Genomic DNA, 16,987 nt, shown 5'->3' on the forward strand with positions numbered 1-16,987 from the left:
CATGGCAGCAATTTCTAGAGCAGAAGAGTTTATCACTCTTTGGATGGTGGATATTCTTCAGTTTTCCTCATTTTCCAACCATGTGTAAAATTTTCGCTTGGGTACTTACACTCAGCCCTCTTGTTTGTATTATCCTGGCTGTCTCCTATATTCTCTAATTCTTTCTGTTGATACAAATATGTATTTAGTGCCTGCCACATGCCAAGCTATTCTAGCACTGGGAATTTAGTAGTGAACAAAAAGCATAATCACTGCCCTTATGGAGTGTACAATCTAGCGAGGGAGGCAAATAGTAAGTAAAATATAGAATATATTAGAAAGTGACAGCTACGTAGGATAAAATGAAAGCAGAGCATGGGAGTGGAACGTGTGTGTGTGTGTGTATGAGAGGGAGATTGCAGTTTCAGGTAGGAAAGACCTCTTTAAGAAGATAACATTTGCATAAAGATCTGAAAGAAACCAGGGAGCAAACTCTTAAGCCATGCTATCTGAGTGAAGAACATTTTAGACAGATGGAACATAAATGCAGAGGCCCAGAGAAGGAAACATGCCTAGTGTATGAGAGGATGAGAGGAGGAAGAACAGAGTAGATGAGATCAGAAGAAGGAATAGGAGATCATGTAGAGCCTTATGGGTCATTGGAAGTACTTTGGTTTTTAGTCTAAGTGAGATGAGAAACCATTGGTGGGTTTTCAGTGTAAGAATAACATGACTGAAATGGGTGATTCTTTGTTGAGAACAAACCATAGTGGGGACGAGGAGCAAAAGACCATTGGGTATTTCAAGATAAAGATTATTGTGGCTTGGATTAGGGTGGCTGTGAAGGTGGGTGAATGGTTGGATTTTGGCAGTATATTAATGACAGCTGACAAGACCTGTTGATGAATTGGATCTGGAGTGTGAGAAACAAGAGTGACACCAGGGTTTGTCACTTAAACAAGTGGAGAGATGGAGTTACCATTTGCTGAGATAGTAAGACTTCCAGAGGAGCAGGCTTTGGGAGACTATCAGGAACTCAGTATAGGGCCTGTTAAATTTGAAATATCCAATAAGCATACAAGTGGAGATGGTGAGGAAACAGCTGGATAGATGAGTTTGGAGTTCAGGGAGCACATGCAGATTTGGGAGTCATGAGTGTATGAACAGTAGCTAAAACCATGAGACTGGTTGGCTTCATTGTGAGAGTAGATAGAAAACTCAGGAGTCAAAGCTTCCCAGGTGGTTGAGTAGTAAAGAAGCCAATGCAGGAGCCTGGGGTTGGGAAGATCCCTTGGAGAAGGTAATGGCAACCCACTCCGGTATTCTTTTTTTTTTTTTTTTAAATTTTTTTTTATTGGACAATAGTTGCTTTACAATGTTGTGTTAGTGTCTACCATACAGCAAAGTGAATCAGCTATACCTATATCTCCTCTTTTTTTGGCTTCCCTCCCCATTTAGGTCACCACAGACCACTGAGGAGGGTTCCCTGAGTTATATAGTGGTGGTGGTGGTTTAGTCGCTAAGTCGTGTCCGACTCTTGCGACCCCATGGACTGTAACCCGCCTGGCTCTGCTGTCCGTGGGATTCTCCAGGCAAGAATACCAGAGTGGGTTGCCATTTCCTTCTCCACACTCCAGTATTCTTGCCTGGAAAAATCCCATGGACAGAGGAGCCTGGTGGGCTGCAGTCCATGGGGTTGCAAATAGTTGGACACAACTGAGCATGCTTGCATGCTCAAGTAAAAGGATTGATTTCTACCTGAGGCAGTCAACTTTTACTCATCAGGGTGAGGAGGGTACAACAAAGGAGACTGGAGAAGTGTCTAGAGAAGTGAGAGGAAAACGCAGCGTGTGCAATGTCCTGGCACTCAAGAAAGTGTCCCAAGGAAGAGGAGGGACTGGATGTGGTATTGTGATTTATGAGAAATAAGCCCAATACACTTCGTATGAGTTTATTTGGTCTTTGTCCACGGCTCTGGCCCACAGCTCCCAAACCCTTCGGAAATTCCTGTGCCATAGTTTCATGGGAGCTTCTTGTGTCATCATCTTTGTTTGGTCTTTCGTCTCGGTTTATGACTTCAGAGGCATAAAGTGAAATGGGTCTCTTCTTGTTCCTGACAAGCCCCTTTCCACAGGGTTTTTATTAATGGGGTGAGTTTGGGGAAGCACTAAAGATGGGGTGGTGGTTGCCAGGGGAATCAAAACATGAATGAAGGGGTGGGACTTTAAGTCCTACCACCTCCTGGTATCCAGGGATGGGGGAAGGAGTGGAGGTTGAATCAGTTACCAATGGCCAGTGAATGAGTTAACCCTGCCTATATAGTGAAGCCTCCATAAAAAGACAAAAGGGGGTCCAATCTTTTGTAACAAATCAGTAATTTAGTGATTAAATGGGCTTCCTGAATCTTATAAGCTGCTTTAGCAAACCCAAAAAGGGGGTCATGAGAACCTCTTGATTTATATAGGCAGTTGGTCAGAAGCATAGGTAACAACTTGGGCTTGTAATTGGTATCTGAAGTGGATGGTGGTTTTATGGGACAAGCCCTTAATCTGCTGCTATCCCCAGGTAGGAGTGTCAGTTGAATTGTAGGACCCCCAGCTGATGTCAGTGTTGCTTAGTGGTGGTGTGAGGAATCACCCCTCCAAAGTTGGAATCATTGAGTAGTCAGATGCCTTTTACCAGAGATACTTAAATCATTCTGGGTGAAGAGTGAGAATTGTCCACTGGGTTTTACGACAGATATCTTCAGTGACTTTAATAAAGCAGTTTTGGTGGCACAATTGGAGAGAGGATTAAGGGTGAATGGGAGGGCTGGAATGAGAAACAAGGAATTTAGGTAACTCATTCAAGGAGTTTTGCTTTAGTAGTTAGAGAGAGTTGGTTGTGGACAGTTTGTTTTAAGTTGAGAGATACTAGAGTATATTTGTTTTCTGATGGGAATGTTCCATTAGAGAAGAAAAATTGATGATTTAAAGGAGGAAGTAAGAATTGTGGTAGCAGTGCTCTTGAGTAGGTGAGAAGGAATCGGATCTAGGGAGTAGGGGATGAGATTGGTCCTGGTTAGTGCATAGACTTGAATTATAGTCATAAGTGAAGGCATGCATAGTAGTAAGTGTGTATGGATACATATGCTAGTGAGTATATAGATTAGGTGGTGGGAGCTTCTAGATGTTCTCTTCTGATTGTTTATCTCAGTGAAGAAGCACAGTTATCAGCTGAGACTGAGGATGAGGGAGGAGATACTGGAGGTTTAATTAGCAAGGAAGAGATATGAAGTTTGAAGATATGAAGATATCAAGACCAATGTTGGTTTCACTTTTTTTTTGTTTGCTAAATTCCTGTCTCCTTGATTGCTTGTCCTTGATTTTCAGACAGTAAAATTATATTGAGTTATGAAAACATACGGGACTTCCCTGGTTACTCAGCGGTGAAGAAACTGCCTGTAATGCAGGAGATGCAGATTCGATCCCTGGGTGAGGAAGATCCCTTGGGAACCCACTCCAGTGTTTTTGCCTGGAGAATCCCATGAACTGAGGAGCTTGGTGGGCTACAGTCCATAGGGTCTCAAAGAGACATGATTGAAGCAACTTAGCACGCACGCATGCCTGAGAACATATATATGTATGTCGCTTCAGTCCTTTTAGGTTTTAATTGAGTCAGGAGGGAGTATGTTCTTTTATTCAGTCTCAAGTGTGGAATTAATTTGATGTTATCTGAAGTAAATTTGGAACAAAGAATTTTTTACCTTGTTGCATCTAATAACATGATTCTCTTTAAGATTGAGCTGGAGGCCAGTATTATCTTCACTTGGGACTTGAGTATACCTTGTATTAAATTTCTAAATAAACTTTGAGTAACAAAGAGGAAGTATTCATTCTGTCAAATTGTGACTTTATGAAGTTTCAGATACTTTTCTTATCTGATACAACTCTTAATCCTGAAATGTGGCTTGCATCTGCTGCTTTTCCATGCTGAGCTACTTTTCAGTGCCAAATGACTATGGGCAGGATTTGAAAAGTGCTACTTAAACTTAATCCTTGAGTATTGGTAGATAGGAAACACCAGAATGGTGAGAGTAGGGAAATGTGTGTGCTGGTTCCAGCGTATCATCCACGTTCTGCTTGAGCTCTGGCAGTCTCACTGTACTGTGGGAACCTGTGTGTATGTTTTGCGTATGAACACTCTAGACTGGTGGTTCATGCCTACCTTCCTTCACCGAAGTTACAGAGATACAGTGAAGGTAAAGGGATATGGGTTTCCTAGTAAATGAAAAGATATAGTAGATATCAGTAGTGATATATGAATTTCAAAATGATAAAAGTTGATCCTGGTTGCCTTTCAGTTTTGTTTTTTAAATAGAAGCCAAGCCATTCATATTTCTGAAATCCTGCTGTTAGCCATGAGATTAGAGAAGATTAAGGTTCAGAGATACCCTGGAGATGAAGTAAACCAATTCCTCTTCTCATAAATAAAAAAAATTTGACTAACTTAGGGCCCATGAATCACAGCTTCATAGAAACAAATTTGATCATGATTATAAACATGAGAGGAGGTTTGAAATTGTGTAATGTGAAGTTTACAGTTCAAAGTGTTTTTTTTTTTTAATCTGCAAAGTGTTTATTTATTTACTTATTGAGAACAGGAGAGATGAATTGTTCAGAGGACCTAATTAAAAATTAATACTAGCTACTGGTGTATATCTTATGCTAGACTTTGTGGGGTGTTGTATGTTAATTACTGCCAACAGAATGAAGTAGGTATTGTTCTTCTCATTCTAAAATTAATAATATCTAAAATTTATTGAGCCTCATTAATGTGTCAGATTAAGTATTTTACTTAAAGTATCTCATTTGAGCTCCTTAAGAAGCCTATGGGCTTCCCTGGTAGCTCAGCTGGTACAGAATCTGTCTGCAATGCAGGAGACCCTGGTTCGATTCTTAGGTCAGGAGGATCCCATGGAAAAGGGATAGGCTACCCACTCCAGTATTCTTGGGCTTCCCTCGTGACTCAGCTGGAAAAGAATCTACCTGCTGTGCGGGAGACCTGAGTTCAATCCCTGGGTTGGGAACATCCCCTGGAGAAGGGAATAGGCTACACACTCCAGTATTCTGGCCAGGATAGTTCCATAGACAGTATAGTCAATGGGGTTGCAAAGAGTTGGACACGACTGAGCTACTTTCACTTTCAGGAAGCCTATGAGGAGGGACTTCCCTGGCGATCCAGTGGCTAAGACTGTGCTTCCACTGCAGGGGGCGTGGTTTCAACACCTGGTTGGGAAACTTAAGATCCCGCATGCTGCACAGTGCAGCCAAAACAAAGCCTATGGGGTAATTACTGTTATTACTCATTTTACTGATGAGAAAACTGAGGCCTTGAAAGTTATGTCACTTCCCGAAGGCCATTCACCTAGTATTAGAGTTAGGGTTTAGACCCAGGTCTGCTTGATTCTGTAGTCTCTGCCCTCATCACCTGGCTTATAATTTTATTAGAAAACTCTGTCCTGTAACATCATGTGTCCTAGTTTTGTGCTTTTCAGTTAAAATAGTGGAACCTAAAGGTGGATGGGAAAGGTACAGATTTTGTTAGTTATTTCGATGGCACTGATCAGTGAACTTGAGGTAGAGTAGGAGAAATGAACCACTAGAAGAATACATTTTTAAAATTCTTTAGCCTGAATGGTTTGAGAATTAAAAACAAAGACTTTACCAAGTATATAATCTAATAGCATATATTGTGTGAGAATCTGCCAGTATACAACAACTTTGAATATTTAAGTGTAGGTTAAATTTTCACTCAGTTATCATTGTGCCAGATACTGTCCTTGGTGCTGAAATACAGAGGATGTCAGACTTGCCCTTGAGATGCTCAGATTGATACACTTGCTGCAGGAGCTCACTGTTTCGCAGTCACCTTATTAACAGCTCAGGAGTAGTCCAACTCGCTATTGTACAACTGGCAAGAACAAAATATTAATATTAAGGCGATGAGGGGGTTTGGCTGTCTCAGACAAGGAATTGGGTTCACGTTGAGGTGCTCAATGCTTCACATTGAGGTGACATTTGAGCTGGGACTTAAAACAGGACATGCATTTCATTCAGGAGATAATGAGGGAAGAGAGAACAATGTGAGCAAAAGAGTAAAGATATAAAAGTGTGTGGCTTGTACAGGAAACAGTGAATGTCTGTGCCTTAAGGTAAATAAGCTACGATGATCAGCTTGGGGTTAGAGTATGAGAGGCCTTCTATGTCTTATTAAGGAGTTTGGACTATATTCTGAGCAGTAGGGAAGCACCAAAGTTTGTTGTTATTTGGACATATCTAGATGTAAGCAAGGAGAAGGCAAGAACCCCACTCCAGTACTCTTGCCTGGAAAATCTCATGGACAGAGGAGCCTGGTAGGGTGCAGTCCATGGGGTCACTAAGAGTCGGACATGACTGAGCGACTTCTCTTTGACTTTTCACTTTTACGCATTGGAGAAGGAAATGGCAACCCACTCCAGTGTTCTTGCCTGGAGAATCCCAGGGACGGGGGAGCCTGGTGGGCTGCCGTCTATGGGGTTGCACAGAGTCGGACACGACTGAAGTGACTTAGCAGCAGCAGCAGATGTAAGCAAAAGTAGACAACATGATGATCCCACGTGAACCCATCATCCAACTCCAGCATGTATTAACTCATGGCTTTTCTTGTTTTCTCTTTGGCCCTTGCTTCCCCCCATCATATTTTGAAACAAATCCCAGATAGTTTATTATTTCATCAATAAATATTTCACCGTGTATCTTATTTAAAAGTATCAAATGTCCAGGTAATGTTCAAATTTCCATACTTTTAAAATTATAGTGGTCCACACTTAAAGAAATTCCTTTAGCATTTCTTATTTCTTGTAAGGTCAGTTTAGTGGTGAGGAACCCCTTTAGCTTTTGCTTGTCTAGAAAACTCTCTCCTTCAGTCCTTTTTTTTTTTCTTTTCTTTTGAAGCAATTGTCTATGTATATGTATTTCAGTCAGTTTTTTTCTTTGCTTTTATTTTTAATTGGAGGACAGCTGCTTTACAATATTGTGTTGGCCTCTTCCATACAACAAAGTGAATCAGTCATAAGTATACATATGTCCCCTCACTCTTGAACCTTCTACCCACCTGCCACCCCCATCCCACCCCTCTAGGTTGTCATAGAGTACCTTGTTGAGCTCCCTGTGTGACACAGCAACTTTCCATTAACTATTTTACATATGATAATATATATGTTTCATTGCTACTCTCTCTGTTCGTCCTACCCTCACCTTCTCCCACTGTGTCCAAAGTCCATCCTCTATGTCTGTGTCTCTATTCCTGCCCTGAAAATAGCTTAATCAGTACCATTTTTCTAGATTCCATATATATGCATTAACATACAATACTTATTTTTCTCTTTCTGACTTTCTTCACTCTGTATAATAGGTTGTGTTCATCTACCTCTTTAGAACTGATTCAACTGTGTTCCTTTTTTATGGCTGAATAATATTCCATTGTATGTATGTACCACAACCTCTTTATCCGTTCATCTGTTGATGGATATCTAGGTTGCTTCTGTATCCTAGATATTGTAAATAGTGGTACAGTGAGCATTGAGTTACATGTGTCTTTTTCAGTTATGGTTTCCTCATGGTATATGCCCAGTAGTGGGATTGCTGGGTCATATGGTAATTTTATTCATAGTTTTTTAAGCAGTCTCCATACTGTTCTCCACAGTGGCTCTATCAGTTTACATTCCCACCAGCAGTGCAAGAGGATTCCCTTTTTTCCACACTTTCTCCAGCATGTATTGTTTGTAAATTTTTTGATGATGATGGCCATTTTGACTGGTGTGAGGTGATACCTCATTTCCTTTTCTCTGGTAATGAACAGTGTTGAACATCTCTCCATGTGTTTGTTGACCATTTGTATGTCTTCTTTGGAGGAATGCTTCCTTAGTTCTCACACCCATTTTTTGATTGGGTTGTTTGTTTTTATGGTATTGAGCAGCATCAGCTGCTTATATATTTTGGAGATTAATCCTTTCTCAATTGTTTCACAGGCATTTATTTCCTCCCATTCTGAGGGTTGTCTTTTCGTCTTGTTTATAGTTTCCTTTGCTTTGCAAAAGCTTTTCAGTTTAATTAGGTTCCCACTGTTTATTTTTGTTTTTATTTCCCTTACTCTGGGAGGTGAGTTAGAGAGGTTATTGCTGTTATTTATGTCAAAGAATGTACTGCCTATGTTTTCCTATAAGAGTTTTATAGTGTCTGGCCTTACGTTTAGGTCTTTAATCCAATTTGAGTTTATTTTTGTGTATGGTGTAAGCAAGTATTCTAGTTTCATTCTTTTACATGTGGTTGACCAGTTTTCCGAGCACCACTTATTGAAGAGGCTCTCTTTTCTCCATTGTATATTCTTGCCTGCCGTGTCAAAGGTAAGGTACCCATAGGTATGTGTATTTATCTCTGGACTTTCTATTTTGTTCCATTGATCTGTATTTCTGTTTTTGTGCCAATACCATACTGTCTTGACTGACTGTAGCTTTGTAGTATAGTCTGAGATCAGGATGGTTGATTCCTCCAGCTCCCTTCTTATTTGTCTGGTTTGCTTTGGGTGTTTAGAGTCTTTTGTGTTTTCATACAAATAGTGAAATTTTTTGTTCTAGTTCTCTGAAAAATGCTGTTGGTAATTTGATAGGGATTGCATTGAATCTGTAGATTGCTTTGGTTAGTATAGCCATTTTCACAATATTGATTCTTCTAATCCAATAATATGGTACGTCTCTCCATCTGTTTGTATCATCTTTGATTTCTTTCATCAGTGTCTTACAGTTTTCTGCATACAGGTCTTTTGTCTCCTTAGGTAGGTTTATTCCTTGAAATTTTATTCTTTTTGTTGCAGTGGTGAATGGGATTGTTTCCTTAATTTATCTTTCTGATTTTTTGTTGTTGGTGTATAGGAATGCAAGGGATTTCTCTCTTAATTTTGTATCCTACAACTTTACTATACCTTGATTAGCTGTAGTAATTTTCTGGTGGTTGCTTTAGGGTTTTCTATGTGTAGAATCGTATCATCTGCAAACAGAGTTTTGCTTTCTCTTTTCCAATCTGGATTCATTTAATTTCTTTTTCTTCTCTGATTGCTGTGGCTAAAACTTCTAAAGCTATATTGAATAATAGTGGTGAGAGTGAGCATCCTTGTCTTGTTCCTAATCTTAGAGGAAATAGTTTCAGTTTTTCACCATTAAGAAAAATGTTTGCTCGGAGTTTGTCATATATGGCCTTTATTATGTTGAGGTAGGTTCCTGCTATGCCCATTTTCTGGTGTCTTTCCTTCAATTCTGAATGGTAACTTTGCCAGATAGAGTATTCTTGGTTGGAAGTTTATTCTTTTTCTTTTTGTTGCTCTGCTTGGGTGAGTTCTCCTGCCTTTTCTTAAAGTTGACTGATTCTTTCTTCTGCTTCATTGAATTTGTTGTTGATGTTCCTCAAGTGTATTTTTCAGTGCAATAATTCTTCAGCTCTGTGACTTCTGTTGCTTCCCTGGTAGTTCAGCTGGTAAAGAATCTGCCTGCAGTGCAGGAGACCCCAGTTCGATTCCTGGGTCAGGATGATCCCCTGGAGAAGGGATAGGCTATCCACTCCAGTATTCTTGGGCTTACACTATGACTCAGCTGGTAAAGAATCCACCTGCAATGCGGGAGACCTGGGTTTGATCCCTGGGTTGGGAAGATTCCCTAGAGAAGAGAAGGGGTATCCATGCTGGTGTTCTGGCCTGGAGAAATCCATGGACTGTATATTTTCTTATATTTTCCACTCTTCGTTGAAGTTTTCACTGTTTTCATCCATTTGTCTTCCCAGTTCAGTGGGCATCTTGATGACCATTAATTTGAACTCTTTATTAGGTAAATTACTTATCTCTGTTTCCTTAAGAATTTTTTGTGAGGTTTTTATCTTGTTAACTCACTTGGAACATACTCCTCTGTGTCTTCATTTCACTTGACTCTCTGTGTTGGTTTCTATACAGTAGAAGAAACGGCCACTTCTCCCAGTCTTGAAGGAGTGGCCTCATGTAGGAGGTGAAACTTTTCATTCATCCCTGCCACTGCTTTTGTTTGTCTTTCAAACTTCTGTGTTTGCACAAGTGGCAAATGGCTCCCATTTGTTGAGGATGTGCCAAGAATAGTGTTCCAAAGAGGAGGATTTCAGCACCCAGATTCAATCTGACTGGAAGCTAGACCCTCAGGCAGCAGATTTATAAGTATGCAAATATATTCAGTTCTGGGGGGACCACAAAGGTAAGCCCTGTTAGCCCCCAGAGCCAGGTGATCTGTCCTCTGGGCAGCAGTTGCAAAAATCAGGATATGCTGTTCAGATGAGTGTATAAGCTGCTTTTGGGGAAGATACTGGTAAGCTGGAGTAAGGCAGAGAAAGAGCTCCAAGCTGATGTCTATAGCTTGCATTATTTTTTGTTTTGTTTTGTTTCTTTGGCTGCACTGCAAGGCATGTGGGATTTTAGTTCCCCAACCAAAGATTAAACCTGTGCCTCCTGCATTGGAAGCACGAGGTCTTAACCACTGGACAACCAGGGAAGACCAAGCCTGCATTCTTGAGAGCTGCTTCATAGGCTACTAAATGTGTTGCAGACTTGAGGCTTTCCACTCAGTCAGAAGTTCCAGGACTGCTGTGTGGTCTCCTTCAGAGAAAGACTGAGGGGTGTGCCTTGGTCTGCTGTCTGTGCAGTCACCTGAGGATGGTAGCCTGCCATGAACCATCCTTCCCCAGTGGCCTCAGTCCCATGAGACCCAGAACACAAGCCCCTCTGGCCATGAGGGCCAGATGATCAAGGGGCATCCCTTGGATGTCAGCTGCAGAAGCTGTACCAGATGTGTGTAAAGCTCCCCTCCAGAGACACTGGTGCTTTGTAGCCTTGCAGAGGATGAGTGCTAAGATAGTGTCTACAACCTCCCCACCACCAACCCCAACTTTGGAAAGGATTACAGTCAGCCCCTTGATGTGTATTGTTTGGTTAGAAGCCTGCCTCCAGGTCACTTAGGATGGTTAGCTAATAGGCCTCCTTCATAGAAAGACAGACCTCAAAGGTCTGTTGCCTCTTGTTGTGTCCCAGGGGTGGTAACTGTTTAAGGTCTCTTTCTCCATTGGTTACATTCCTGGGGGACCCACAAGTAAGTTTAAGCCTCTGATTACCAGAGCCAAGCGATGTAGAAGTGTCCCCTGGCAGCAGTCATAAAATTCATCGTGCCAGACAGGGTTGTGAGCTCTTTTCTAGGCGACACCTATTACTCCAGTTCCATGTGAGCAGGAATGCAAGCTCCTCTGACCTTCGGAGCCAGACAGCCAAGAGTTACCTCCTGGGTGGCAGCTGCAAAAGTTGGGGTACCAGATGCATATAAAGGCTCTCTTCTGGGAGATAGATACTGGTTCTCTGGAGCATGGTAAAGGAGAGAGCAAAGATGATGCCTACCAGTTTCCTTCCCTGGAGAGTGTTGCAGGAAGCTCCTAAATGTGTGTGTTAACTTGCCCCTCAGGCTGAGGGTCTGTTTGTTTGTTCATTTAAATTTACTTTTGGCTGTACCACACAACTTGGGGGTTCTTAGTTTCCTGACCAGAGATTGAGCCTCTGGACCCTCTGCAGTGAGACCTCGGTTTTAACCACGGTGCTGCCGGGGAAATCCGTGGGCTGAAGTTTTAATGTAAACAGGTGAGCCTCCTTTACTTTAAGTGTGGAAATCGGCTGCCTCTGAGCTGGGCATTGAGGTGGGTGAGCTTCTGAGTGTGACTCTTTAAGAGGTGTTTCTCTGATTGTCTCTGCCTTGTGGGTTGTGGGCCGTGAGCTCAATTGGTTTTCAAAATTAGGTGTTTTGGGGGTTCATCTCTCAAGTGTGTGTCTTAAAAGTTGCAGTGCCAGATGTGGAGTTTGAACCCTTTGTTTCTCAGAGAGAAACTCTGAGTGTTGAGTTCCCTCTCAGTTATGGGTTGCCATGGTGGGTGTGGGATTTATGACAAGATTGTGAGCCAGCTTCTCCTACTGCTGTGATACAGTTTTCTTCTTGTGTACCTGATGTGGTGTTGTCATCCAGCCAGCCTTTAGTTTTGTTTTTTTTTTAAGAGGAAACTGTTCCATATGTAGCTGTAGACTCAGTAGGTCTGTGAGAGGAGGTAAATTTAGGAGATTAAATAATATACTACTGAATAACCAGTGAGTCAAAGAAGGCAGACAATACCTTAAGAAAAATGGAAATGTAATATACCAGAATTTATGGGATTCAGCAAAAGCAGTTCTAAGAGGGAAATTCACAGCAATAAATGCTTACCTCAAGAAATAAGAAAAATCTCAAGAAACAGCCTAACTCTACACCTCTAGGAACTAGAAGAACAAATGAAGCCCAAGGTTAGTAGTCAGAAAGAAGGAAATAATAAAAATTAAAGCAGAAACAAATGAACTAGACACTAAAAAGACAAGAGAAAATACTGATAACTAAGAGCTAATTCTTTGAAAAGATAAAAAAAAAAAAATCCCCCAAACCTGACAAACCTTTAGCTAGACTCAACAAGAAAAAAGAGAGAGGACTTTCTTATATAAAATCAGAAATGAAAAGAAGAGATGTGACAGTGATACCACAGAAATACAAAGGATCTTAAGAGACTACTATGGGAGTCCCGTGGTGGTCCAGTGGTTAAGAGTCTGCCTACCACTGCGGTGGATGCAGGCTTGGTCCCTGGTTCAGAAGAGGCCACATGCCGCAGGGCGGCTAAGCCCATGCACCGCAGCAGCTGAAGCCTGCGTACCTAGAGCCCAAGAGAGGCCGCCGCAGTGAGAAGCCTATGCACTGCAGCTAATGAGTAGCCTCCACTTGCCGCAACTAGAGAAGGCCCATGCACAACAGTGAAGGCCCAGTGCAGCCAAAATAAATAAATAAATACATACTTTTAAAATATTTAAAAAAAAAGGAGACTGCTATGAATAATTATATGCCAGCAAGTTGGACAACTTAGTAGAAATGAATAAATTCCTAGAAATGCATAACCCAAGGCTGAGTTGAATCAATGGGTGTGTGTGCGCTCAGTCATGTTGGACTCTTTGCAACCTCATGGACTGTAGCCCACCAGGCTTCCCTCCATGGAATTTTCCAGGCAAGAATACTGGAGTGGATTGCCATTCCCTCCTACAGGGAACCTTTCGAACCTAGGGATCGAACCTGCGTCTCTTATGTCTCCTGGTGTGGCAGGCAGATTCTTTACCAAGCCCTGTGCCACCTGGGAAGCGTAAGGCTGAATCATAATGAAATAGAACATCTGAGCAAATTGATTACTAGCAAGGAGACTGAATCAGTAATCAGAAACTTTTCAACAAACAAAAGTCCAGGACCAGATGTCTTCCCTGGTAAATTCTACCAAACATTCAAAGAAGAATTAAAATCAGTCCTTCTCAAATTCTCCCCCCACATAGAACAGGGCAGAATTCTTCCAAACACATTTTATGAGGCCAGCATTATCCTGATACCAAAACCAAATAATGTGCCACACAGAAAAAATTACAGGCCAATATCCCTGATAACCAAGATGCAAAATCCTCAACAAGTTCTTAGCAAACTAAATTCACCAATACATTAAAAGGATCATAGAGGAGTGGCGGGGAGCAGCGGGTGGCAGGCCGAGGGGACGCGCGGGTGGTGGCGTCGCCGCCCTGTCGCATGGCCACAGTGGGGACGGCTGCCGCTGTGCCGCCAAAGGGGAGGAGCCGCCCGAGCAGCGCGGCCTGGCCTTCGGCCTGTACCTGGCCTGTACCTGCGCATCGACGTGGAGCGGCTGCAGTGCCTCAAGGAGAGCCGCGAGGGCAGCAGCCGCGGCGTCTTCAAGCCGTGGGAGGAGCTGACTGACCTCTCCAAGTTTGTTGAAAGTGATGCAGATGAAGAGCTTCTGTTTAATATTCCATTTTACAGGCAATGTCAAGCTCAAGGGCATCATTATAATGGTAGAAGATGATGACTCACACTCCTCTGAGATGAGACTGTACAGGAACATTCCACAGATGTCCTTTGATGATAGAGACAGGGAGCTAGATCAGACCTTTAGTCTGAACTGGGATCTTACAGGGGAATTAGAGTATGCTACAAAAATTTCTCATTTTTCAAGTATCTGTCATCTCTCAATTCATATTTCAAAAAGCTTTGGAGCTGATACCACAAAGGTCTTTTATATTGGCCTGAGAGGAGAATGGACTGAGCTTTGCTCACAAGAGGTGACCATCTGCAATTATGAAGCATGAGCCAATCCAGCCGACCACAGGGTCCATCAGGTTACCCCCAGACACACGTTATTTCCTAAGGTCTGGCTAAGACTCCCACAGAGGCGTTGTGTCATTGAAGAAGTATGACATCTGTTGGGAGGAACAAAGAGAGATGGGGCTCCAAAGAGAGTTGACTGCCACAGCCTCTGCCAAGCTTTGTCTTTGGGGCTTGCTGCAGAAACCTGGCCTGTGGAAGATACCACACCCCCAGGGGTTGTGTGGGTGCCAGGGAACAATCTTCGTTCTCTAGGGCCCTACAGAAATTGGGTCTTGGGCTGGTCAGTATCTGGCAGTCATGGATAATGCCTGCCTTCCCAGTTTATGTGGCCATGGGATCCCAAGTGTCTTGTTGCTTTGTGACAGGATTACTGTATGACTTGTTTTTAAAATGGAAACTATTCCTGGTCTGCGGTAAACTTTTTGAAGCCTCAGCATTGTGTTTGTATTAACCATCAGGAGGGTCTCCAACTAGAAATACTTGTCCCTGCTTGCTCCTTCTCCCTGTCATCTTTCAACATTCTTGTCAAGTTGCCCAGCTTGGAGTTGTCTGTCATGCACCAGTGTCCCATGTTATAGCTTGAAGAGCAGGAATCTCCTGATATTGCTTAATAGCTTGAGAAGGTCTTTTTCCCTATTGCCCAGGTAAGTGGTCTGAGAGGTCTGAGGAGAGCATGGGCATTGCTTCTGTGTTTGTGGGTATCCTGGCTGGGGTAAGATGGGACTTTGATATGCTTCCCTTTGGGATATCCTTAATGTTTATCAGCTTCTAACTAGTGTTGTAAGCCCAGTGGCAGAATTTGGAGATCTCAGTTCTTCTGTTCATGGCTTTTTATTCACTGTGTCTAATAAGCTTCCTAATAAATCCTTGCCAAACTTAAAAAAAAAGAGATCATAGACCATGATTAAGTGGGATTTATTCTAAAAATGTATTCAACACTTTCCAATTCCAAAAATGGTTCAACACATGCAAGCCAGTTAATGCAATTCACCACGTTAACAAAATGAAGGATTAAAAAAAATCATATGATCCTCTCAGTATGGACATATTGAAAAAGCATTTGACAAAATTCAATATCCATTTATGATAAAAACTTTCAGTATCCATTTTTGATAAAAGGCAGGCATTGAGTGAACATACCTGAACATAATAAAGGCCATATATGTCAAGTCCACAGCTGGCATCATACTCAATGGTGAAAAGCTAAAAGCTTTTCTTATAAGGTCAGGAACAAAGACGATGATATGCATATACTCTAGCCACTTTTATTCAAAATGATATTAGAAGTTCTAGCTGCAGAAATTAGACAAGAAAAGAAATAAAAGGTATCCAAATTGGAAAGGAAGAAGTAAAACTCTTACTATTTACAGATAACATGATAAGAAAACCCTAAAGATTCCAAAAGTAAAGGAATTGAGTAAAGCTGCAGTATACAAAAGCAATACACAAAAACTTGTTTATACTAATAATGAATTATGAGATAATCAAATAACCCATTTATAATTTCATCAAAAAGGATAAAATATCTAAAAATGAACCAAGGAGATGAAAGACTTGTATATTAAAAACTACAAGACATTAATGAAAGAAATTGAAGAAGATAGAAATAAATGCAAAGATATTTTGTGTTCATGGATTGGAAGAATTAATAGTTAAATGATCATACCACTCAGCAGTCTATAGATTCAGTGCAATCCCTATCAAAATTTCAGTGGCAGGGCTTTTTTGGTGGCTTACTGGTGAATAATCCACCTTCCAGTGCAGGAGACACAGATTCCATCCCTCACCTGGGGAGATCCCATGTGCTGTGGAGTGACTAAGCCTGTGCTCTGGAGCCTGGGAGCTGCAACCACTGAGCCCACGTGTCCTAGGGCCTGTGCTTCACAGGAGAAGCCACTGCAATGAGAAGCCTGCGCACCACAACTGGAGAGTAGCCCACTTACAGCAGCTAGAGAAAAGCCCATGCAGCACCAAAGACCCAGCGCAGCCAAAAATAAAGTAAATAAAATTAAAAAGAATTTTTCAGTGGCGTTTTTTCACAGAAATGGAACACTTTTTAAAAGTTGTGTGGACCCTCCAAAGGCTCCAATAACCAAAGCAATCTTGAGAAAGAAGAGCAAAGCTAAAGACATTATGCTGCCTGATTTCAAACTCTATTACAAAGCTGTGGTAATTAGAACAGTATGATATTGGTATAAAAATGGACACACAGATCAATGGAACAGAGTAGAGAGCCCAGAAATAAACCCACAAATATTTTGTCAATTAACTTACGGCAAAGGAGCAAGAATATATGATAGGGAAAAGATGGTCTCTATTGGACAACCACATGCAAAAGATTGAAATTGGTTCCTATCTTACACCATACTCCAAAATTAAGTGGGTTTAAGACTTGAATCTATGACCTGAAACCATAAAACGAGAAGAAAGCGGGCAGTAAGCTCCTTGACCTAGGTCTTGGCAATAATGTTTTTGAATCTGACACCAAAAGGAGTAACAAAAATAAACAAATAGGGCCTCATTAAACTAAAAAACTTCTGCATAGGAAATCAGTGACATAATGAAAAGGCAAGCTACTGAATGGGAGAAAACAACTGTAGGTAATATATCTGATAAAGGGCTGATATCTGAAGTATACAACAAACTCATACAACTAAATAGCAGAGAGACCCCAAACAATCAAATTAAAAACTGAGAAGGTCTGAATAG

The 16,987-nt window shown here is 41.5% G+C and overlaps 1 protein-coding gene and 1 pseudogene across 3 annotated transcripts in view; both read left to right on the forward strand.

Moving 5' to 3' along the window:
* Nucleotides 1-16,987, forward strand: part of MRPL22 (mitochondrial ribosomal protein L22) — a 41,672-nt gene that overhangs the window by 6,974 nt on the left and 17,711 nt on the right. The gene's annotated exons all lie outside the window — the stretch shown is intronic.
* LOC122699160 lies at nucleotides 13,588-16,139 on the forward strand (annotated as a pseudogene).

The sequence above is a fragment of the Cervus elaphus genome, chromosome 9 (assembly GCF_910594005.1).
Source record: "Cervus elaphus chromosome 9, mCerEla1.1, whole genome shotgun sequence".
NCBI classification, from domain to species: Eukaryota; Metazoa; Chordata; class Mammalia; order Artiodactyla; family Cervidae; genus Cervus; species Cervus elaphus.